The sequence below is a fragment of the Jaculus jaculus genome, chromosome 14, assembly GCF_020740685.1.
Source record: "Jaculus jaculus isolate mJacJac1 chromosome 14, mJacJac1.mat.Y.cur, whole genome shotgun sequence".
NCBI lineage: Eukaryota > Metazoa > Chordata > Mammalia > Rodentia > Dipodidae > Jaculus > Jaculus jaculus.
The window spans coordinates 63,924,442-63,949,217 of NC_059115.1; the positions used below are offsets into that span (position 1 = coordinate 63,924,442).

At 38.1% G+C, this 24,776-nt stretch overlaps 1 long non-coding RNA gene across 1 annotated transcript in view; it reads right to left on the reverse strand.

Moving 5' to 3' along the window:
- Positions 1 to 274: 274 nt before the first annotated feature.
- LOC123454561 overlaps positions 275 to 24,776 on the reverse strand; it is a 127,734-nt gene continuing 103,232 nt past the window's right edge. Inside the window, exon 3 of the long non-coding RNA XR_006633399.1 lies at positions 275 to 344. This is a non-coding gene — a long non-coding RNA (uncharacterized LOC123454561). The remainder of the gene's footprint in view (positions 345 to 24,776) is intronic.

Genomic DNA, 24,776 nt, shown 5'->3' on the forward strand with positions numbered 1-24,776 from the left:
GTGTGTGACAGAAAGCTAATGGTACTATAAAATGAATCAAGTTACTAAGCTGAAAACAGTTGAAACCACACAGAAAAAAAAAAAAAAAACCAAGATCCATTTATAGGAAATTTAGGCACCTCTACTTTAAATATTTTCATACAAAATCACTTTTATTATATATAGTATATAATTTATAATATAATATGCAAATATAATTATATACCATAGTAATATATACAATATGTAAGTTATATCACTATAATTAAATGCATGTACTTTCCCACTCTTTACTCACCACTATTGCTTATATCCCACTCCATCCTTTAGACTCATTTTTTCTCTTGCTGAAGTCCATCCTGAATCTGTAAGAAGTAGATTCTATTAGTCTTTGTCCAAATTCCTATATTTTACTTTATCCTCACTCTTGAATAATAATCTACTGCTGTATAGCTTCATGTTGAGTTCTTCTTCCCCAGCAACTGAAGATCTTATTACGTGTGTGTGTGTGTGTGTGTGTGTGTGTGTGTGTGTGTGTGTGTATCCAGCTAAAATATCTATAGCCAGGGCTGGAGAAATGGCTTAGCAGTTAAATGCTTGCTTGTGAAGCCTAAGGACCCCGGTTCGAGGCTCAATTCCCCAGGACCCACGTTAACCAGATGCACAAGGGGGTGCATGCGTCTGGAGTTCGTTTGCAGTGGCTGGAGGCCCTGGCATGCCCATTCTCTCTCTCTCTCTATCTGCCTCTTCCTCACTGCCTGTCACTCTCAAATAAATAAATAATAAACAAAAAAATCTATAGTCAACTTAATTTTTGTCACATTTTACAAAACCTTTAAAACAACAATTTTTACCACAGGGTCCCACAATACCCAATTGTGTAATTATTGCCCTTCATGAAGGGACATAAGGAAGCAACGGTTGAAAACCAGGTGACTGGCCACTCATCCAACTCATGGAATTAAAGGACAATTGTCAGATGGCATCATTTTTTATTTCACTTCAAAGCATCACATAGGGCAGTGAAGAAACATCATTCAATTTTTGTCATTTCTTATGTTCACCTGGATCATTGTCTGAGGATCTATGTTAATAACTTGGAAGCAACTTCTCAGTAATTATTCAAGTTTTTCTCTTTCCCATTGTTATCTTTCTTAATTTTGGCATATATATATATGTGCATATTTTATATATATATATGATGTTCATATATGTTTGGGCACATGTGTGGGTACATGCATGTGTTTGTGCATGTGAAAGCCAGAAGCTAATATTGCATGTCTGAGAAACACCCTGAATCTTATTTTTTGAGACAGATTTTTCTCATTGAACCTGGAGCTCACCAATTCAGCCAGTCTAACTAGACAGTCTGTCCTAGATCAGGTTGTCTCTGCATTCCCAGCACTGGGATTATAAATGCACTATCATGTCCAGCATTTACATTGGTTTCAGGGATCTGAACTCAGGTCCTAATGCTTGTGTGGAAAGCATTTCATCCACTGAAACATCCCCCTATATATATATGTTACTCATCCCTGTATCCCTTTTAGAATTCCAAATTTTCTTATTTTAAAAGACATTTTAGAAATTGTTTTGGAATATGTATTTTTGTTCAGTCTAGCTCTACCAGATAAGCTATTGAAGGATACACAAGGAATATGTATTTCCTTAGATGATACTTTCACCTGTTACTGAATTTATTGGATATTTTTCATAGGTTTTGTTTTAATCATCTTGGGTAACATTTTTCTCTCCCTTTTGCTCAACCGATGATTAGAACTAATACAGACATCATATATCCATAGATGATAGAAAGATAGATAGATGATAGATAGATAGATAGATAGATAGATGATAGATAGATAGATAGATAGATAGATAGATAGATAGATAGATAGATGATAGATAAAGAGCATTTATATATTGGGGTAGTTAAGGGTGGAAGTTAGTAAAGCAATTAGAAATGCTATTATAATCAAGCACAGGGCTGGAGAGATGGCTTAGCGGTTAAGCGCTTGCCTGTGAAGCCTAAGGACTCTGGTTCGAGGCTCGGTTCCCCAGGTCCCACGTTAGCCAGATGCACAAGGGGGCGCACGCGTCTGGAGTTCGTTTGCAGAGGCTGGAAGCCCTGGCGCGCCCATTCTCTCTCTCTCCCTCTATCTGTCTTTCTCTCTGTGTCTGTCGCTCTCAAATAAATAAATAAATAAAATCTAAAAAAAATTATAATCAAGTACACACATCAAATATATTATTCCCCAAATCAAGAAATATTCAAAATTATTTAAATGTTTGGTTTGTAGTTAACACACGGAAGTTTTCTGTGTTTCAAATTACAAACCAGACAGGAGATATGTGGAACTTCAAAATCTGATCCCACCTGTCACTTGCTTTTTATAAGGATCGTCAGCTAAAAATACTGTTTATATTTTGAAAGAAATGAAAACAAAAGAAACAGAACAAAGGCAACAGAGATAATTTGTGGCCTTCAGAGCCTAAAATAGATACCATTTGGACTTATACAGAAAAAGTTTACTGAGCCAGACACAGCATAGATAATATCCCAGTACATCTTATTTTCTTATATTTTTAATAGACTACATTTTTAGAGTAGCTTTAGTTTCACAGTAAAGTTTAAAGGAAGATGACCCTTGGCCCAATATATCTCCATCCTTCCCCACTGTGAGCATCTCTACCAGATTGATACATTTGTTATAACTGATAAACCTGCATTGACTCAACCCCTTCACCCAAGGTCTACACTTTGCATTAGGATTTCTACTTGATGCTGATGTACAACATGCAGATGTGGACAAATGTATGACGAAGTGTGCCCATCATTACATGATCAGAGTAATTTGCTGTCCTGAAAATACTCTGATCTACACAATGTCTGTGTATCCTCTCACCCTAATCATCACTGCCCATTTTGCTATATCCATAGTTTTGTATTTGCCATAATGTTATATGTCTGGAATTATACAGCATGCAAACTTCTCAAAGTATCTTTCACTTAGTAGTATGATATTCATGTCTTAGTCAACCTTTTTGGTACTAAATAATTTTCTGTTGTCTGTATATGTCGCAGTTTACCTATTTGCATACTGAAATACATATTGGTTGCTTCCAGGTTTTGACAATTTTAAATAAAGTTAATGTGAACATCCATTTTCATGTGTGTGTGTGTGTGTACACCAGTGTTCGCCTCTGGAGAAATATCATCACAGAATGTCATTGCTGGATCATATAGTAAGCTATCTTTCATTTAGTAGCTACTAAATAAGTTATATTTCATTTAGTAGCTACTAAATATTCTCTAAAAGCAGCCGTACATTTGTGCATCCCTGTTAGCAGGAGTCAGAGTTCTTACTGCCCCACACCTTCCTTGCCTTTTGGCATAGTCTGGGTTTTAGCCATCACAGCAGTTTTTGGTTTGCATTTCTCTGCTGGTACTGGCTGAGACACATGTTCCCTATGTCCACTTGCCATCTGTCTCTTTACTGCTAAGGTGGGATTTGGGCTCTTTACCCATTTTAGTGGGTTGTTTTCTCATGGTTCAGTTCAACCTATTATTCATATGTTCTTCAGGGGGTAAAATTCCTTACCAGATGCATCTTTTTCAGATTTTATCTAATTCTGTAATTCTGTGGCTTCTCTTCTTTTGCAGGTCAGTTTTGGTTTTTTAGTTGCTGTTGTTGTTTGTTTGTTTTGTTTTGTTTTGTTTTTGGCTTTTCAAGGTAGGGTTTCACTCTAGTCCAGGCTGACCTGGAATTCACTATGTAGTCTCAGGGTTGCTTTGAACTCATGGTGATCCTTCTACCTCTGCCTCTGCCTTCTGAGTGCTTAGATTAAAGGCATGCACCACCATACCTGGCTGCAGGTCAGAAATTTTTGACTTTAATGAAGACCTGCTTATCAGCTTTTTTTCTTCACAGACTAGTCCCTTAATATGTTATCTAAAAAAAAAAAAATCACCAAAATTCTCAAGGTCATGTAAGTCTTCTCATATGTTCTATTCTGAGTTCTATAATTATTGTTTTACATTTAGATCTGTGATTCATGTAGAGTTAATATTGGGACAAGATATAATATCTATGTCTAGATTCATGTTTTCTCATGTGGATGTCCATTATCCTGGCACATTTGTTATAAGGATTATCTGTGCTTTGGTGTTCTGCTTTTGTTCTTATGTGACAGACTAGGAGACTACATTTATGTGTATGTATTTGGGGTCTTTCTAGTGTGTTCCACTGATCTGTCTTCTACTCTGTTGTCAGTACTTAGCCATCTTGATTATTGTAGCTTGACAGTGTCTTGAGATCAGGTAATGTTGGTCCTCCAAATGTGTTTTCATCTTGGATTGCTTATTCTGATATTTTGACTCCATAAAAACTTGAGAAAACTTTGGTGATATTTATAAGACAACATTCAAGTTTGATTGAAATTGAATTAAATCTCTAGACCAAGTTGTCTAGCATTCTGAGTTAGATTTCTTCATGTCAGCCTCAGCTACATTACCCAATATGTTAGATATTTACCCAAGTTCTTTATTTTATTGGGCCTAATGTAAATGATACTATAAGCACATTTAAAATTTACTTCTTCTTTTCTGATATACAGGAAAGGAAAGAAATTAACATTGGTTTATTAACACTAAAGTCTGAAACTCCATTATCTTGCTCATTAGCTCTAGAAGCAAACCTTCTGGCTAATTCTTTTGGATTCAACTGAAGAAATGATTTGGTCATCTATGAACAAAGATGAGTTCATTTATTTCTTTCCTTCTTTATTCCTTCTTACCTATTTTACTTTATTTCATTTGGATTTTATTTATTTATTTATTTATTTATTTATTTATTTATTTATTTATTTATTTGAGAGAGACAGAGAGGGAGGGAGAGACATAGAAAGAGGAAGAGATAGAGAGAGAATGGGTGCACCTGGGCTTCCAGTTGCTGTAAACTAACACCAGATGCATGTGCCACCTTGTGCATATGCCTTATAAGAGTCCTGGAGAATAGAACCTAAGTCATTTGGCTTCCCAGGCAAACACTTAACCACTAAGCCATCTCTCTAGCCCTTTTTTAGATAGGGTTTCATGTAGTCCAGTCGTGCCTCATACTTGTTATGTAGCTGAGGCTGGCCTTATAGGATTATAAGTGTGAACCATCATGCCCAGCAGCAAACTTTTCTTTCTTTCTTTATAATTTAGAAAACTTTTCTTTTAAAATGTTTATTTATTTGTAAGCAGAGAGAGAGAGATAAAAATAAAAGAGAAAGAGAAAGAATGAGAATTGGCATACCAGGGGGTCCAGCCACTGCAAATGAACTCCAGACATATGCACCACCTTGTGAATCTGGTTTATGTGGGTATAGGGGAATTGAACCTGCCTGATTAGGCTGTGCAGGCAAGTGCCTTAAACACTAAGCCATCTCTCCAGCCCAAAACTTTTCTTTTTTGTTGTCTTATTTTACTAGAAAGCAATTGAAGTAGGAGTTTTAAAGGAAGCAACAATAGAAAACATCCTTATCTTATGTATGACATTAATGAGAATGCTTTGAATATGGTATTAGCTATATGACTGTGTAGGTGGTTTGCTGACGTGAGGAAGCTGTACTCTCTGACTAATTTACTAAGAGTTTTTGTCACAGGAATGAGTGGCATGGTTTCTGAAAGGCCTTTTCTATTGATAACATCATGATGACTTTACATAAAAGCCAAACTGAATTGAAGCTCAGAAATTTTCATATTACTTGAGTCTCAGACGACTTGATATATGGACCGAAGATAACATGGAGATGCCTGGTTTGCAATTAAGCTGACTTCAGGAACAATATTGTGAGAGTTGTCAACTCTAAGCTTTCTCAAAATATTCATGCATGTTCAATCAACTGAGTACTCATAACTTGTCAATGAGTGCAGAGACCCATGCTAATGTCAGGCCTCCTCAATAGCAGCCCAGGCAAAGACCACACAGAAGTACAATCTTCTTTCTAGGACCAGAGGGGAGAAAAAATCAGTTATTGCTATTTTATTTCCAAATTACTGAAATCTCAAATTATGTTATGTTAGTTTGCTTATAGTTGATCTGGTGAGAGAAATATCAAAATAGTTGTTGATAATACATTAGTCACTGAGCTAAAGACATTTGGAAACCATAAAGAATCCTAACTGTATTCATCAGAACAAACCTAACATTATTTTCAATAAAAAGGTGAGTTGAAACTAGGGGAAAAAAAAAAAAAACTTCCTTTTTTAGTGAGGATAGTTTGGATAACAGACTTCTGATGCTTCTGATTTTAGGTGGAGAGTACTAGAAATTGTGTATTTCTTAATGATTATGGGTGCTAAAGTTTGCTGATATTTTCTGGTCCAAGAAGGCATTTTCAAGGACAAATTTATATCCACTGTATCTATTTTCTAAAAGAAAGACACAAAAGAGCTTCTAAAATGATTTACCAAGCCAGTTCTAAATGATGTGAAGCCCACTGGTGACATTCAGTTGATGATGAAAGAACAACCTATTCTTGCCATCCTGTCTCTTTACAGAGACGGGGATCTGGGATTAATTGATACAGAGAAGCATGGGGGAAATTTTAATGTGCAGGATGTGGCTGAGTTCAGTAAGTTTGCCTTCTAACAGTTCTGTGTGTGGAGTTCTATGCTGACTTGTGTATTTCATTGTATCAATGAGTCTGGACTGTTTTTCAAAGTCTTGAGGCAAGCACGATCTCTTCCCCATCTTAGAGCATTAGACCATAGCCATGATGAAAGAATTTTATGTTACTCAGGATAAAGCATTGTTTCACAATGAAGAGAAGTAACTCACTCTTGCTACTTTCCATCTGGCTATCAGTTTCTTTCTCCCAAATGAATATAGAGTTCATTTTCCACTTTAGAATCACCCTTTTGAAGTTTTGGGACCCTGAAAATAGCCTGAACGGTGGTTCCTGGGTATATCTGCCAAATCTGTATCCTAGCAGAAATCACATGCTAAATAATTGCTAGCTTGCTGGCTTCCTACATGATACAAGCTTTGACACAAATCCTTCTTAAGGCTGGAAATATTTTATTAAGTAGATTACAGTTACACCCTTGGCAGAGAAAAATCTGAACTGTCACCAACCCAGAGCATTCTTCCTCCGTCCTTAGCTCTCAGTTAAACAGAGGTGATAAGTAAGTGCTTCTGGTTGTGGTTCCAAATGAGAAAGATGGCCTCATGTTACTCATCTGGAACCAAGTGTACCCTCTCTTCCTTTTTTACCAAAATCTTGTGACTGTGACATGGAAGTTAGTAGTTTAATGCTTTGCTTAATTCTGCCTTTTAATTCACATTGAAGTTACTTTAAAAAAATATTTCCTCTAGAGAAAGTTTTGATTATCATCAGGTTTTGGAGGAAGTGAAGGGCTGAAAAGCACTCAGAGTGTTGTTTGGCCTTGTCCACCTTACAAGTGCTGATCTTGATGTCACTAAACCATTTCCATTATTTAATTCTCTGAAAGCAGACACCTGAGCATACGGTAAACTCCCAAAGGAAGCAGCAATGTATCCTGGCCAAAGCTGCAGGAGTGTGGGAGGTCCTCTTCTTTTTCAAGTACCAGGATGGGCCCTCACCACCATCAGTTCTGTTCTCTGTATCAGTCTCACTTGAAATGCCTGTGCCTTTGCCTACTACCGCAAGTGTATGAAATCTTCCTGGCTGGAGCAGAATTTAGCTTCATTTCCAAGTATTCATTATTTCTTTGATTTTAAAACACTATTATTTTCAGTGATATTGTACAAACTATGGTCTACAAGACAAATGTAGCATATCAGCTATGTTTTTTTTGTAAATAAAGTTTTATTATGACACAACCATACTCATTTTTTGTTGTTTGTTTATCTGTTTGTTTTTTTTTTTCTTCAAGGTAGGGTATCACTTTAGCCCAAGCTGACCTGACAGTCTATAGCCCCAGGCTGGCCTCAAACTCACAGCAATCCTCCTACCTCTGCCTCCCAAGGGCTGGACTAAAGGAGTGTGTCACCATACCAGCATACTCTCATTCTTTACACTTAGTGTCTATGGGTATTTTCATGCAACAATTGCTGATATAATTGTAACAGAAACTGCCTTGCACACAACGCTTAAAATGTTTAGCTTTCCATTGGTAAGAAAATTTGTCAAATCCAGGTTAATAATCTGATAATGCTTGCTTTGGGATTTCTCTTCTTTCCACGCAATCTTTCTATGACTCTGCTTTCTCCTCTGTGAGTTGGGAATGAGCATAGAACTGGTCTCCTAGAGTTCTTTTAGGGATGAAAAGAGAAAATGTATGTGAAGTGTTTATTACCAAGTCTAGACAGATGTGAATAGATGTTAGTGAGTGTATGAGGACTTGTCTTGGAGCCACTTAGTACAGAGAACAAGATCAAACCTAGGCTCAATCCATACAATCAATATATGTTATTACTTGTGCTTTTTAAAGCAAATTACTTTTGTATTTTTTTAATTGGGAATAATAAAAATTATAAGAGACAAATTTTTTCACAGATAAAAAACAACATGAAACAATAAGAAAAATCATAAAATGAGGAGTTGAGGATCAAAGCAGCATCAGACTTTACAATTGCTGGGAGCTACAAAGAAATGAATGTTCTCAAATATTGAAAAGAAATAGAGTTTTAAGCAGAATTTTCTACTTTGCAAAACTGTCAACTAAATTAAAGGATAAACAAAGACATTTTAGAGATGCAAACTACAAATCACAAAACAAAAACTTGCTGAATTTCCTTGCAATGTGCTGAATAAGAAAAAGTATAAGTAAACCAAGAGTGAGAACGTTGAGTTAACTGGAGGGATTCTGAAGAAAAGCGTGTTGGTTGCATAGAAGTTCAATCTCCCAGAATTGCCTCCCCTCTTCAAAGTAAGAGCCAATAGGACAGGTCAAGCAAAACTTAAGGTCAACTTCTACAACAAAGCTGGGTGGCGAATTTGATTTCCTAGAGGAAGGACCCATGGATTTCATTGTATTTTTAAAGAAGGTGTACAACAAATCAAAATGCTTTGATCAGGAGATGAACCTTAAGAAGAAAAGTAAATGTAATAGAAAGAAGATGATATAAGAGGAGCAAGGACAGGAAGAGGAAATAGAGAAAGACACATGGGAAGAAAGTCAGGATGGAGATGGCCCTGAGGCCAGGAGGCAGGAGAGTTTTAAACCACACAGACATCCATGCTGTATCATATGTAGCAGAAGGTTAAACTGTGCTCGTGTTGGGGCAGGTAGACACCTAGAAAGTGTGCTTCAGCAGGGCAGATAGTGAATATTGGGCAGAACCAGGATACAGCACTACATCAACATTAGAGGGCTGGGGAAATGGCTTAGCGGTTAAGGTGTTTGCCTGCAAAGCCTAAGGACCCTGATTCAATTCCCCAGGACCCACGTAGTCCAGATGCACGGGGGGATGCATGTGTCTGGAGTTTGTTTGCAGTGGCTGGAGGCCCCGGTGCACCCATTCTCTCTTTCTCTCTGCCTCTTCCTTTCTCTCTCTCTCTCTCTCTCTCAAATAAATAAAAAAAATAAAATATTTTTTTAAAAAGATTAGACAGCTCACTATCTACCATGAGATCCATCACCTCTACCACATCTGCCTGAGCCCAGAAGCCATTACAGAAGAAGCAGTGACATGAACACTGCTCTCACAGTTAACCTGAAAACCAGCTCCAAGGAGATGGCAAGAGACACTGTGGTCACCCAAACCTCATCAAAACAGAGCTCCAGAGGCTATAGAGAAAGTAACATTAAATCAGAATTCTATTTTGCCCACAAAGGCTCAGGGAACATTTTGGAAGAGGAAAGTTTATAAGAGCCTCAGGGTGGGGTTGGAATAGTCTGAGGCCCTGTGCCCCACCCCCACCCACTGAGCCCAGCTGAAGCCTCTTGGTCCCCACAATGAATTCCAACAAGCCCACTGAAGACCCTCAGCTGAATTGGGGCAGGGGCAAGGAAGTATAAAGAAAATCAATAAATATCCAGGAGTGATGGATGGCACACACCTTTAATCCCAGCACTAGGGAGGCAGAGGTAGGAAGATTTCTGTGAGTTCAAGACTAGCCTGAGACTACATAGTGAACTCCAGATTAGCATGGCTACAGAGAAATCCTACTTAAACTCCCCCCTCAAAAAAAAAAAATACAATAATTTTTTTTTAATAAAGTAAGAGTAAAAAGAAAAAAATGAGAATAAGGAATGATGGAAGTCTTGGAGTGACTCAGGCAAGAACATTAACTCTGCAAACAGTAATAGGAGAAATCACTCTGCAAAACTGAAATGATTAGGAAAGGCAGAAAGAAGAGGAGGGAGATAAAGCTGAGAGACGATATAGAGAGATTCTCTTGACAGTGAACAGCCAGTAAACAGAGTGGGATTCCAAGCAGATGGGTACATACGGGGCATATGCCCTGATTCCGGTGCGGTAGAGAACGCTGAAGTGGAACACTTTTGATGAACACACATTTGAGATGTTTTGCCTGGTGGGTTTTTGAGAATCACCTGGAGAGCTTGGGAAAAAAGATGTATTATTGATAGCTGAGTTTTACACTCAAGATTTTATTTTGTTGCCCAAAGGTAGGAGCCGAGGATCAGATTTGTAAAAGTATGTCATTCTGATGTGATGTCAAGGATGCAAGCTATTATTCTAGAGAAAAAGGGAGGTTTGTCCATGCCTCAGAGCCACATTGCAGTCCTGGACTTGGACCCCATCTTTGTTCATCTAAGATGTCAGCAAAGGACAGGAAGCCAAAGTTAATTAATTTTTTAAAAAATATTTATACTTGCTATGAAGTTAAAGGCGAAATCATCCATTGGGAGTATGTAGAAAGACACTTAGAAAGGGTCGGCCTCTGGGCAAACTATCACAGTGCTGGAAGACGGAGTTTACACCCATACACTGTCAATCAGCCTAGACGATTCAGATGAAGCTGAAAACATTAGAATTATAGCAGCATTGGTTTGCATATATTCCTGATTTCATGTAAGAGAAATGTATGTGCATTATCTTACCAAAGAAAGGGTGGACTTATTCTTAGTTTTGTGTTGCTCCCTGAACCCATACATGATTTTGATAATAATTTTGGATGATGCTAATCTGCAGATAGTAGCATAAAAGGCCTAGAACCCAGCCTTTGGGTTCCTGTTGTGACATTTCGTTCTGGCATGCATTGCCTGCATAGCAGACAGGATTTACATGCATTTAAGTCCCTTGTGACTGTGATGGATGTTCAGTTCACTGACTGAATGTGCTGTCACTTTGAATCTCTGTTAACATCCTCCTTCTGTTCCCATGTGCTGTGGTAGACTAGGCAACTTAGGTGGATGGGTATACTGGAGAGATAAAGGTCATTTAAGAAAGAGCCTAATATTTTCTTTCCAATAACTGCCAAGAGGCATGTGTCTGCATATTTAATGTGGCTGAAAGTTATTCTAAGACAGATGCAGGGTACTAAGAGAGTTCTTGACTGCCTTTCTTTCAAGGACAAGAAAAACTTATAATTACTTAAAACAAAGATAAAATGGACAATTTCCACAAAGAAAACCTATAATAAAAATACTTGTTATGTTTATGTACAGGTCACATGACATGAATGTCAGAAGAAAATATATAGGCAATGATCAGAATCACTATTTCATTTTGCATGGGGATACAGTGCTTCTATTCTTTCCTTCACAAGTGAGAAGGCTGGATTCTAGAAGTTAAGTAAGACCCTGACCAACACAATTTATTCATGGCAAATCAGCTCTGGATACTGCTTTCTTTAGAGACACTGTGAAAGGAAGAAACAATAAAGAATATGAAGCTGGGCACAAGTTTTGGGAGCAGTTATCACAAAAGGGTGTTTCATGGTTCAGTGGTCACGCCACCAAAAAATAGAAACTAGTCATGGGGAAGTTAGGCCCAAGGACTCTCCCCTCGGCATCTATCAAGGAGGTCAGCTCCTATCAACTACAGAACCAGCCGCTGCAGATACCCACAACGCATATGTTGAACAAAGGGGGAAAAAATCTATATGAAAAAAGAGGAATTCAAAACATACTAAAACTAAATCTGAATGGGGTCCAGGTAGGGAATTCTCAATGTGGTAGCTATGCAATAAAATAACTGCTAGATGTAGATCGGGGTAAAGCACTTAGCTTACTTGGTTCTGGATTCAGTCTCCAAGATCCAACAACAACAACAGCAAAAATTAGCGTGTGAGCACAGATTGGGATCTGAAGCTGGGGCCTGTTTCCTCTGTGGGAGGAGAAGCAACCACAGTGAACGTTGTATGACAGGATCTGCTCTGACTGTGTAGAGGATGAGCAGGCGTGAGGAGAGGGAAGGGAGGAGACTTTCCATGGAGCCACGACTCCAGTGTCACGGAACTGCTATATTAGGAGGATGTGGTATGGCTAAGGAAGGTGACTGTACAAAGAGAAAGAAGAAAATATTTAGGAAAACTGAAAAGAATAATGGACAAAAAAAAAAAAAAAAAAAGGCACCGAGAAGACATGAGGGAGAGAAAGTCAAGGAATAGAAGGTGTTTTGGAGAATGAGCTTTGAAGACATAGTGGCACTGGCAGTCGTCTATTCAAGAGCTGCTGTTAGAGAAATATGCTTTTAAAAGCCAAAGGACCCAGGTTTGATTCCCCAGGACCCACTTAAGCCAGAAGCACAAGGTGACACATACATCTGGAGTTTGTTTTCAGTGGCTGGAGGCCCTGGCACGCCCATTCTCTCCCTCTCTAGCTGCCTCTCTCTCTCTCTCTCTCTCTCAAATAAATTTTAAAAATTTTTAAAAAGGGGGACTTAGGGGCAGTTTATCACACAAATAAAATCACTCAGAGACATTGGAGATTGAGAGCTGGTCTTGGAAGAGGGAAGGGCTTAAGAACCCTGGAAATGGACATTAATGTATTCGGAACACAAGCTAAAGTCACAGAACCAAGTAGCTGGGTAGGAAGGTTCGGAGATGTGCCATGACTGCCCTTGTTTCAGATGAGACCTCAGGAGTAAACAAATAAGCAAGTTGAAGATAAACTACAAAGAAGACATAAGCCTAACTCACAGCCATTTACAACAGCTCTGTGAAATTTGATGAAACTTGGAGTGTCTTTCCTTAATTGGGACTTAAAGAATACAGACTGGAAAAGAGTAACTGGATATAATTTAACATATTAATTATCTTACTTTCAAAAACTGGGACAGAATGTATCTATTTTTCCATACCCTCTCCTATCTGATGGTATGTAATAAGATACAGCAGATTTTGAATGTCAATCATTGAGGTAATTTTTTAAAGATTATACATAGCATTACTTATGGTTTTAATAGGTCACTGAGAGCATACAGCATCTGAATATTTTAAATCAGGTATAAACTATTGAAAAAAATATTGCTTACAAAAAAGAGACTGCTGTATCCTTAAATTAAATTTAACATTTATTCACTCTATCTAAGTTTATTTAAACCTCCATTGGCCCATCCTGAGAGTGTCCTTCCAAAGTATGTTCTGAAAGACTCTAGTATTGGCAGATACCGTGCACAGCAAGCACTTTAGCCACTGAGCCAGCTCCCCAGCCATGAACAATTTTCAAAACATTTTTAAAATATGGAATCTTGAGTTTGAGCGTATATCCTTTTACCTCTTTGTGTTGCACACCTACTCGAATTTATCCAATCTTACTTATGCACAAAAATAGTCAGTATTTACCAAAGCACAGGAAGAACCCACTGAATGAGTAGGGAACCACTGAAGAGTCCTCCCAGGGCCTTTGCCTTCACTTAAGCTTGCTTCTTCCTGCTTCTCCCCAGCTGGCTGAGTGGACGTTGCTCTTCCCTCAATTCTCCTCATCGCCAAGCATTTTATTTGCAAAGTGAATCTTCCATGCTAGAAAAGGCTCGATGTGACCTCTTTTCCTACTGCATTTTGGAGGTTAGATTAATAAAGATATGATACAATATGCCATGGTAACAAATTGACCCCTAAATCTCAGTTGGGTTAACACAACAAATACGTTTTCCTCACTCTGCCTATGGTTTTTATTAATCTTATTTATGAGCTTTACTGTGTGAACAAATTTCTCAAAGCAGTGCTATCCTCTTATATCCTCTCTCCTCCACCCACACTCCACCGAGGGCCCTCCTCAGTGGAGTTTTTGGCATTCACCACGGGGTTATGAATGTTAGTCTGTCTCTATGTGTGGGGCTAGGGGAACAAGGTCTCAGGATACTTTTCTGCAATGTGCCATGAGCCTTGGCTAGTATGTTATAGGTCTACTTTAGTGGTAAATTCTCTTCATCCCCTGGAATTCTGCTTTGATGAGTCATGACTATCATCCTTGTCTTCTATCTCCCTGGAGCAGGTTGTCAGGATAGCTAAGTGTCATAAGACACCCAGAACACTGGCAATATGATTTTATAGAGCCCTCAGGGTGAAAAGAAATGGGCTCTATTAAGCTTTTTCCCTTGGCTTGGTTTCTACCCACAATCACTATGTCTGCTGTCCTTATATGGATATGAGGAAATTGCTGGGTTGAAACACATTGGAATAGGAAAGACTTAGAAAGCTGTTCTAATTTTGGATTTTTATTAAATATTTGAGAAACTCTCTTTCTTTGAGCTTAATTGACCTGTTCATTTCTTGATTCTCATGATTTATAAAAAGACTTGTGTTTATTGAAATCAAGTGTATCATGTAAATGATTTTTAACATAACTTACTATATCAGGGCTATAAAGGTCATGGATACCAGAAATAGATATAATTGGTTAATCATTACAATTAAAATGCTATGTGCTCTGTCTGAATTGAAGGTGATTCCTTAGCTCAAATCATAAATCCAGGTAAGAATTAGGTTTGAGTAAAAACTCAATACCATGGTGATAAGACATGACATTTACATACCAAATAATGGGATGTTTTGAATGTAAAATGCCTCCAATACCTCCAATAGACTCAGATGTTTGAATAATTAATCCACAACTGGGAATACTGTTTGGAAAGGCTGTGGAATGTTTAGGAGGGGAAACCTTGATGAAATGTATGTTTGGTCACTGGCTTCCTATTGCAAATTGCCATGTCTTTCTTACCATGATAAACACTATCCTCAGGAACCAAAAGCCAAATTAAACCCATTCTCTTCCACAAGCTATGTCTGGTCAAGAATTTTGTCCCAATATCAAGAAACTTGATTTACAAAATTGGAACTGAGAAGTTGGATCCTTGCTGTGAGAAATCCTGACTATGTGGCTTGTAGGTATGTGGAACATTTTAGGGAGAATCTGGAAGAATTTGGAACTTTGGACTAAAGAAGCCATACAATGCTGCAGCCATTTTGACTGTAATTGTTAAAGAGATTAATGCTGTTAAGGAAGGATCTACTGCTCTATGCTGGGACAACAGGAAGGATATCCTGATAGCAAGATTCAACCCAGTGAAGCTCAAGATGGTAAAAATGTAAATCCCTTTGAAAGGAAAATCCCTGGTTCCCTGTTCTCCAAGGTCAGTATACAGAGATTGCTACAACTGTGATCCAAGGCCAGACTTCATTCCTAGCTGGTGGTAGAATTTGGCAGCATTGCTCGTGTGGTACTGGTTTTGAAGCCATGGAAAATGCAAGTCGGAATGGGTTATGGAGAGTCAGTGAGGCTAAGCAATGTAAGGCAGCATCAAAATCCCTGCACAGAGACCTTGAGAGGCATGATGCCATGAAGGTGGACCCCAAATTACAATGGAGACTCCAGAATGTTGGAGATGCCAATTATGGGATATCTACCAAGGAAAGTTACAGGCTTAAGACATATCTGGCCTATGAGAGAGGCTACTGGCAGTCAAGCCAGGGGCAGAGCTATTCAAGCCTTTTGTAACCCAGGGGGCTTTCATCATGAGTCCCACATACTAGACATGGAGCTTAAGAATGTTGTGTTTTTCCTGCTGGTTTCACTCTTTGTTTGGTCCAATTATTCATTGCTAAGCCCCCATTCCTTCCTTTTGGAATGGCAAAGTTAACTCTTTGTCATTATATGTTGGAAGTATGCCATTGTGTTTTGTTTTTACATGCTTCACTGTTAAATGACTGCTTTGAATCTCAGATGAAACTGGATTTTTTAATAGTATTGGCACCATTAAAGATTACAGTGACTTTTAAAATTGGACTGAATGTATTTTGCCTCATGAGATAGCCATAGAGCTTAGGAAGTCAGTAGTGGAATGTGGTGGTTTGAATTTAAAAAATGCCCCCATGCATAGGCTCATGTATTTGAACACTTAATCCCCCACTGATAGTGCTGTTTGGTAAGGTTGTGGAACATTTGAGAGGTAGAGCCATGCTGGAATAAGTATGCCACTGGGGACAGGCCTTGGGATATTTTAGCTCGACTCAATGTCTAGTTCTCCCTCTGTTTTCTGTCAACATCACACTGACTTTCCCCCTGACCTGCCATGCTTCCTCTTCCAATGACTCTCCTCTGGAATCATGTGCCAAATTAAACACTTTTCTTTCCATAAGTAATTTCTGGTCAGGTATTTTGTCCCAGCAATGAGATAGTAATTGACATAGTTTGCCTGAATAAATTTTCAATAGTCTGTGCCCAAAGTGCTAAGGAAGCTTATAGGTGGTAGTAGAACATTGTCATATTGCCTAAGACTTTTGTCAGACTCAAGCTCAACATGACTCTCCATGATGGCCAGTCAAGGAACTACCTGAGAAATGAAAGATGAAAATAATCTACAGAAGAAATTGCTCATTGATTATATGAAGAAAAGTGAGGAAAGATATGGGAAGAAGCAAAAAGAGAGAAAGAAATCATCCCATTTCAGAATGTTAAAAAAAAAAACAAGAAATAAAGAACAGAACTTTAGGAATGTAGGAGTAGTTAGCAGATTCCATTCACAGAAAAGCAACAACTTACTGAAAAGTGTTTTTGTTTGTTTGTTTGTTTGTTTTTGTTTTTTGGGTTTTGGGGCTTTTTTTGTTTGTTTGTTTTGTTTTTTGGTTTTTTTTTTTGTTGTTTTGTTTTTCAGGGCAAGGTCTCACTCTAGCCCAGGCTGGTCTGGGATTCACTATGGAGTCTCAGGGTGGCCTTGATCTCACAGTGGCCCTCCTACCTCTTCCTCCTGAGAGCTGGAATTAAATGTGTGCCCCACCACACCCAGCTGAAAGTTATTTTTTAAAATGAACACTAACCCTTCATACTCTCCAGAAATTTCCCCCAAAGTATGCAACAGATGAAGAAACATTCATGCAATCAAAGTTATTGAGTCTCAGTGAGAAGAGAGGTGGCATTTGAGCCGTGAACCAGCCCATTGCACCTACTGTCCAGCTCTTGCAAGGCTCTACCTAGTCAATAAGACATAACCTCCCATCCCCTCCAGCTCCCAGATTAAAGGTATAGTTTCCCCCCAACCCAAGAGGGATATGATGGTGGCATTTCTCTTCTCTGAACCTCTTCTACTTCTCAATCCCATGAAGCAGGAGCTGTGCTGCAGGCAGATGAGACTAAAAAGATAACTTCTCTAGTCCTACCCAGCTGGCATGTTCAGTAAGTTAGTTCTGCTCCAGCTGCTGCAGGCTCAGTGCTCTGGGGTGCTGACTGCCCCTCCATCTCAGTCACGGGGTAGAAGTGCCACAGTGAGAAGGGCAATGTGAAGGCAAACAACAACGAAAAAGAAAAAGCTGACTGAAGGGAAGGGTGAAATAAACAACTCAGCCATTGTAAGAAGACATTTCAACATCCTATTTGTAATCATGGAGAGATGGATAAGAAAGTATAATCTGATCAAAAATCAAAGGAAATTTATGACCTCACTATGCTGTCATTGCCTCCATGAGAACTCTGTGATATTGAGCTCATCCACATTTTGACATGAATGTTGGAGGCAGGCCAAAAATAAAAAATAAAAACATCATCAGAATAGACAAGAGATAGGCTAAGGAAATGATTCAAAGGCTAAAGGCACTGGCTTGCAAAGCCTGACAGCCTGGGCTTGATTCCTAGCACACATGTAAAGCTTAATGCAAAGTGGCACATGCATCTGGCATTCATTTGCAGTGGCAAGATACCCTGGCATGCATGCATGCGCGCGCACACACACACACACACACACACACACACACACACACACACACACACATAAATAGATAAAAAATTTTAAAAATAGATGAGGGACTAGTTGAAAAGAAGGTATTCAGTGGAAGGAAACAGGGAGAAGGGGGACAAAAGAAGGTATTGCAAAAGTATGATAAAATTATATAATGTTTAACATAAAAATTATCAATTAAATTTTAAGCATTAAAAAGTAAAAAAGATTTGGGCAATTCAATAAACCAACTAAAATTCACAAACATCCCTAGAACGCTCCTTTAAAAAATAAAATATTCATTTTATTAAGTACACAGGGAACATTCTCAGAGTACACAACATACTCAAGCCATAAGAAAGCCTCAAATGGAAAATAACTGAAATAATAGAATACATTCCTTCAGATCACATAAGTACTAAACTGAAGGTCAGTAACTACAGGAAGTTTTGAAAGTTGCTAAATATATGTAAATTAAACACCCTAGTAGCCATTTGATCAAAGAAAAAAAAATCACCAAGAACATTAGAAAACATTTTTCAATGAAGGAAAATGAAAGTCTATTGGAACAAAATGTATATGGGTTACAGCTAAAATAGTGCTCAGAGTTATATTTATAATCAGGAATGCCTATATTAAAATGGAAATAAGAATGCCTGGCACAGTGGTACGTGCCTGTAATTCTGGCACTTACAAAGATGAAGACAGATCAATAGTTCAAAGCTAGCCTAAGAAGACACATAGCAAGTCCAAGGTCAGCATAGGGTATATAAGACTGTGTCAATAAGAAAAACATTAACAAAAAAGTCTATAAACTCATCTTCCATCTTAAAAAAAAAAACTACAAAAAGAAAAAGCAAGCGATCTAAAGAAGGGAGATACTACACAATGGAGCATTTGAATGGAGAATATATCAATGAATGCTGAGAACATCAATAAAACCAAGAGCTGGTTCTTTGACAAAATCAATTAACAAATCTAGTAGAATAACCAAAAAAGTGGAAAAGAAAGAGAGAGAATACATGTAAATCAGAAAAGTTAGATGAGAAGAAGACAGCACAAGGCTACCCACCTTGCGGGAGCTGAAAACATTAGAAATAAATACTAGGAGAATTGTATACTGACAAATCCAGTAACTTAACTAAAATAATTTTCTAATGAAACAAATTATTCTAATGTCCACAGAAGGGAGAGGAAAAGGAGAAAAATGAAAGAAGCAGGTAAGAAGGAAGAGTTAATAATCTTAAAAACATCTCTATAGTAAATCTAAGCTAAATTAACCCGGTGATGTGTTCCACCAAATGTTTTTTTTTTTTTTTTAAATAAAATACTTTGCCAACTTTCACAAAATAATACAACATATTACAGGAGAGTGCTATTACCCTAAAGTAAAAGAACTGACATGAAATTAAAACTATAGAACAATGTACCAATATAGTTTTAAAATCCTAATCAAAATAATAACATTGAACCCAGCAACATATAAAAATAATATAATACAGGGCTAGGCAGGATTGTCCTAGGAACGTACAAAATAAGATCTAATTTGGAAGATTTGTACTTTCTTATTTCAAAGCTTAGTACATAGTAAGTAAACTAATACCACGTGGTATAAGAACAGACTTATATAAGTACCATGTGCTAACCAATTGTGCAACTGGAGCTCCAAAAACATATCAATGAAATAGAGCTGAGTGGGCTGGAGAAATGGCTTAGTGGTTAAGCACTTGCCTGTGAAGCCGAAGGACCCCGGTTCGAGGCTCGATTCCCCAGGACCAACGTTAGCCAGATGCACAAGGGGGCACACCTGGAGTTCATTTGCAATGGCTGGAAGCCCTGGTGCACCCATTCTCTCTCTCTCTCTCTCTCTCTCTCTCTCTCTCTCTCTCTCTCTCTCTCTCTCTCTGTCTCCCTCGCTGTCTCTGTCTGTAGCTAACAAATAAATAAATAAATAATATTTTTTTAAAAAAGAAATAGAACTGAGTGTTCAAAAACAAGTTCTTATAGTTACACTCAATGGCTTTTTCATATGGATAACAAGGCAAGAGCATGAGGAAAGAGAAGTCTTCATTACAAATGGTACTAAGAGAACTGGATGTCCATTTCAAAATAAATAAATAATATTAAAATAATTTTATAGTTCATCTCTGGTTGTCAGTTTGATAGGATTTAGAATCACCATGAAAACAAACCTCTGGTAATATCTGTTGGGGATTTTCTATATTAGATTTATGGAGATGGTAATACCCACCTAATGTGGGTGGTGACACAGGCTGTTGGCATGGAGTGGATGAAAAGGAGAAAATTAGCTAAGCACCAGCCTTCATTGCTCTCTTTTCTTCTTCCTTACTGATGCAATGGTAACTTCCTGCTCCTTACACCATAATGGACTTCCTGTCTTAATCCTAAGACAAAAATAAACTCTGTCCTTCCTTAAGCTACTTAAAATGCCATAAGCTGAGCTTAATGAACCACTCTGGTAGAAGTTTGGAAGACTAAAGGACAAGAGAGATGAGAACAGTGATGGCTTGGCTCATGCTATTTCAGAGGGGAATAGGATTCTATCAGGAACTGGGAAAGTGGTTCGTGTGATATTTTTTAAAGATTCAATTTATTTATTTACTAGAGACAGAGAGAGAGAGAATAGGCGCACCAGGGCATATAGGCACTGCAAACGAACTCCAGACACATGTGCCACCATGTGTATCTGGCTTATGTGGGACCTGGAGAAATGAACCTGAATCCTTAGGCTTTGCAGGCAAATGCCTTAGCCACTGAGGCATCTCTCCAGCCCCTCATGTGATATTTTTGGTAAAGAAACTGGCTGCATCCTGCCTGTGTCCTGAAAACCTAAAGTAAAGTTGAATTGTAAAGTAATGGATAACTCTGTTTAGAAGAAGAAAGTTCAAGGCAGAACAGCATTCAGTCTGTGATATGGCTTCTTTGGCTATCCTAACTCAAATCTACAGTGAAAGAGAGCAAAATACATAGCAAAATATATATGAAAAATGTGGAATTTGGCAAGGAAAGAAATGTGAGAAAATTTAAAATCTCAGGTCCACAACCTTCAGCCTCTTTATAATTGTTAAAAGATGACCACTATTAAAGATAGGCCAACTCTCTGCACTGGGACAATAGGAAGTCAAGACAACAGAAGGATAAGACTCAACCCGCTGGAGGCTCGGGACAGGAAGAATCCTGATTCTTTTGAAAGGAAAAGGCATGAGGAAGTTCTCAACTCCTCAAGGTCAGGATACAGAGGCTGTGTTCCATGGGTGCCAGGCTTCATAGGCTGAGTGAAAAAAAAGTAAAGTTCAAAAGACTACATTTTATCTAATTCTACTACACAAAATATCTAGAACAGATAATTACAGAAGTAGGCACAATAAATTCATATGGTAGAAGAAGGGAGAAATGAGGTAGGTGACTACTAAAAAGGAGAAACAGGAAAAAAAATTCAGGTTTCTCTTTTTTTTATTGGGAGGAATAAAATGGTTGTAAAATATATTGTGCTGATGGCTCTGCAACACTGTAGATATACCAAGACATTTTTATATTTAAATTTTATGGTGTCTAAATTGTATTACAATAGATAACTTTCAAATTCTTTCAACAAAGTAAATGTATGCACACCTGCTGTGCCGAGCCCTAGAATCCAAAGTCGTTCTTGAGGCTCTGAGTCTCTGTAGCTTCGCTGTCAGGATGAGGCACGTCTGAAACACAAAGGCCAGTTGCTGATGGAGGAATCAGGTTTTCAACATTTAAGGAAAGGATTAATGCAATGTTAATAGAGAGCGCTCGCTTTCTTTTGCTGAGGGCAAGAACACACAAATAATGAGGACACCATTTATTTCTAGAGCTATTTCCCTGGCTACTCCTGTGGTGTCATGGCATAGATCTCAAGTGGCCCTCCATAGCCCATATGCCACAGGTTTCACCTCCAGCTGATAGCACTCTTTAGACATGATGGATACTTTAGGTAGTGGGACCTACTTAGGAGAAATTGGGGTATGCTCTTAAAGGGGATAGTAGGTTAGGGGCCCCTCCATCTCTTTTTTTCCTTAGCTGACAGGATGTGATCAGTCTGGTTCTATCATGAGCTCCCTTCCATGATATCTTCCTGGGCCCCCAGCCAAACAACATGGATCATAATCTCTCAAACCGTGAACCAAAGTGTCTTTCTTTCCAGTGTATCTCAGAGATGTCTGCCACAGGAAGAGAAAGCTGAACAATGTATTTGGGTTTGGAAGAATTTCAACCCACTTTATGTAACTGTATTTTGTTAATATCAGACAAGATTAAATACAAGAAGCTGACCAGCACTCACTTAAATATTACCTTTATTTTGGAATATGGTTATTTAACTCAATATGTGAGCTCTCAGTCTGAGGAAATAGACGAGTTAAGGACTTTGGGTCAAGTAAATGTAGGTACTTGGTGTCTGGATGTCTCTGTATTTAGCATGTGTCTTTCATAACCTGTTTGCTGTATGCCCAGACACAAATCATGTTAGAGTAAAATGTGAAAACAAAAGCAAAAAAAAGTCCAGTTCTCTCTTCAGGGGAATCAAAGGCCAAACACTGAGCTGAGCTACAGTGAAGAATCTCAGAAAATATAATTAATCACGCAGGGAAGACTTTTGAGGGGTGGGATGAAAGAAAAGGATTGTCAGATGAGAGAGATCACTGATCACCCAGTTAACAAAAATAAGCCACACTCAGAAAAACAAGTATTGCCTATTTCTCTCATACATAAAAACTAGAAAAATAATAATAATTAATTAAATTAAAATTTAAAAGAGGGTCTGAAAGCAAAAGGAATGATTAGGGATAGGGAGGAGGGAGAGACGTGAAGGCAATAGAGGACAGATAGCAGGGAAGGTAAATACCACTAAACAAAATTTACGCATTATTAAAATCCATAATGAAATTTATGAATTTCTACAATTAACACATGTTAATAATTACTAAGAGTCTAAATTTTAATTTTTTGTTTATTTTATTTATTTATTTGAGAGCAACAGACAGAGAGAGAGAAAGAGGCAGAGAGAGAGAGAGAATGGGCATGCCAGGGCTTCTAGCCACTGCAAACAAACTCCAGCTGCATGCACCCCCTTGTGCATCTGGCTAACATGGGTCCTGGGGAATTGAGCCTCGAACCAGGGTCCTTAGGCTTCACAGGCAAGCGCTTAACTGCTAAGCCATCTCTCCATCCCAAGAGTCTAAATTTTAGATAAGCAAACTTTTCTAAATGGATTATAGATATTATATTGATCATGCTATTTGCTAAATTGGTATCATATTTTTGTAATTCCTAATCACTGAAACTCTAACTCTCCAGTGGAAAAAGTTAACAATAAAAAAGCAGGAAAATCAATTGGCAATATGAAGAAAAAGACTCTCTGAGAAGTGAAGATTGGCACAAGAGAAGGAAGTCTGTGAACAAAGGTTAGTACAACCACAGCAATGGCTTCTTAAAGAATTTTAGTACCTCCATTTGGTAGGTTTACATAAAGAAAGAATTAGTGAAATTTACTATGAGAAGAATATGGGATAATTTAATTTTTTATAGTTCATACCTCATGACAGAAATGTTCAAGAACCCCCTAGCCCACAGAATTATTCTCAGGCTAACATAACCTTCATAAACATACTGACAACTAGTTACCCTTAGGAACTCCAAAATTATAACATATTTTTGATGGATATGTAAAAAGCATAAGGCTCTATGCTTTCACACAAAATGATCCAGACACATCTATAATCTAGTTGTGCCATGAGATCAAAAACAAGGGAACACAAAAGTCTATTTGTATGTGAAGAATAAGTATTCCTGAAGAACTTGTAAATAAAAACGAATGTCCTTAGGGTTTACTCTAAAGCACTCTCATTTGTTATTTGGGGAGCAAAACAAGACGTGGCTTCTAATATATCCCTGAAGCATTTGAGCACAGCCCACAAACTTACAGTGATAAGGATAAAGTGAGGATATAGACATGGAATGTGAATGTAATTTATTAACATAAATATAATGGGACTTTTCAAACATGGAAGTCTGAATTAAAAAATTCGGAAGGAAGATGGGCATGACATCTATAGGCATGAGGCCCATAATCCTAGTACATAGGCAGAGGACTGAATCAAGGAGAAATGTTGCAAGCTTGAAACTAGTTGGGCTATTTAGTGAGTCTGATATCAGCCCAGGCTACACAGTGAAACCTGTTCCAAAACACTAAAAACAAACAGACAAACAATAAAATGCAGAAGGAATACATAGCAATATCCATTAGCATCCTCAAAATGCCCATCTTGGCTTCACAAACAGAAGATCATGACTGGTTTGTCTAGTAAACATTGGTTCACCAGCCTTGCAAGTACAGTGTAAATGTCTTGGCCAGTCAATAGTACACATCTTGCTATACATACATTGGCTTCTGGTTGGGAGACTAAAGGCCATCTACTAGACTGTGGTGAACCAATAGTTCCAGGGAAGCCTCAGGTGACCTGTCCAGACAGCTTTTCCAGGGTTAATGATCCAGGTTCATTGTCTCTGTCAAACAGAAATGTGGAGTTCCTGGGCCAAAGTGATTGCCTATGTTAACAGAAAATAGCCTTCTATCACATTGCCTATTGCTCTTTGTGTGATCAGGAGCTTGTTTGGGAGCTTGTCCATGCGGATTACTTTGTAGCTCTAGGTAACACA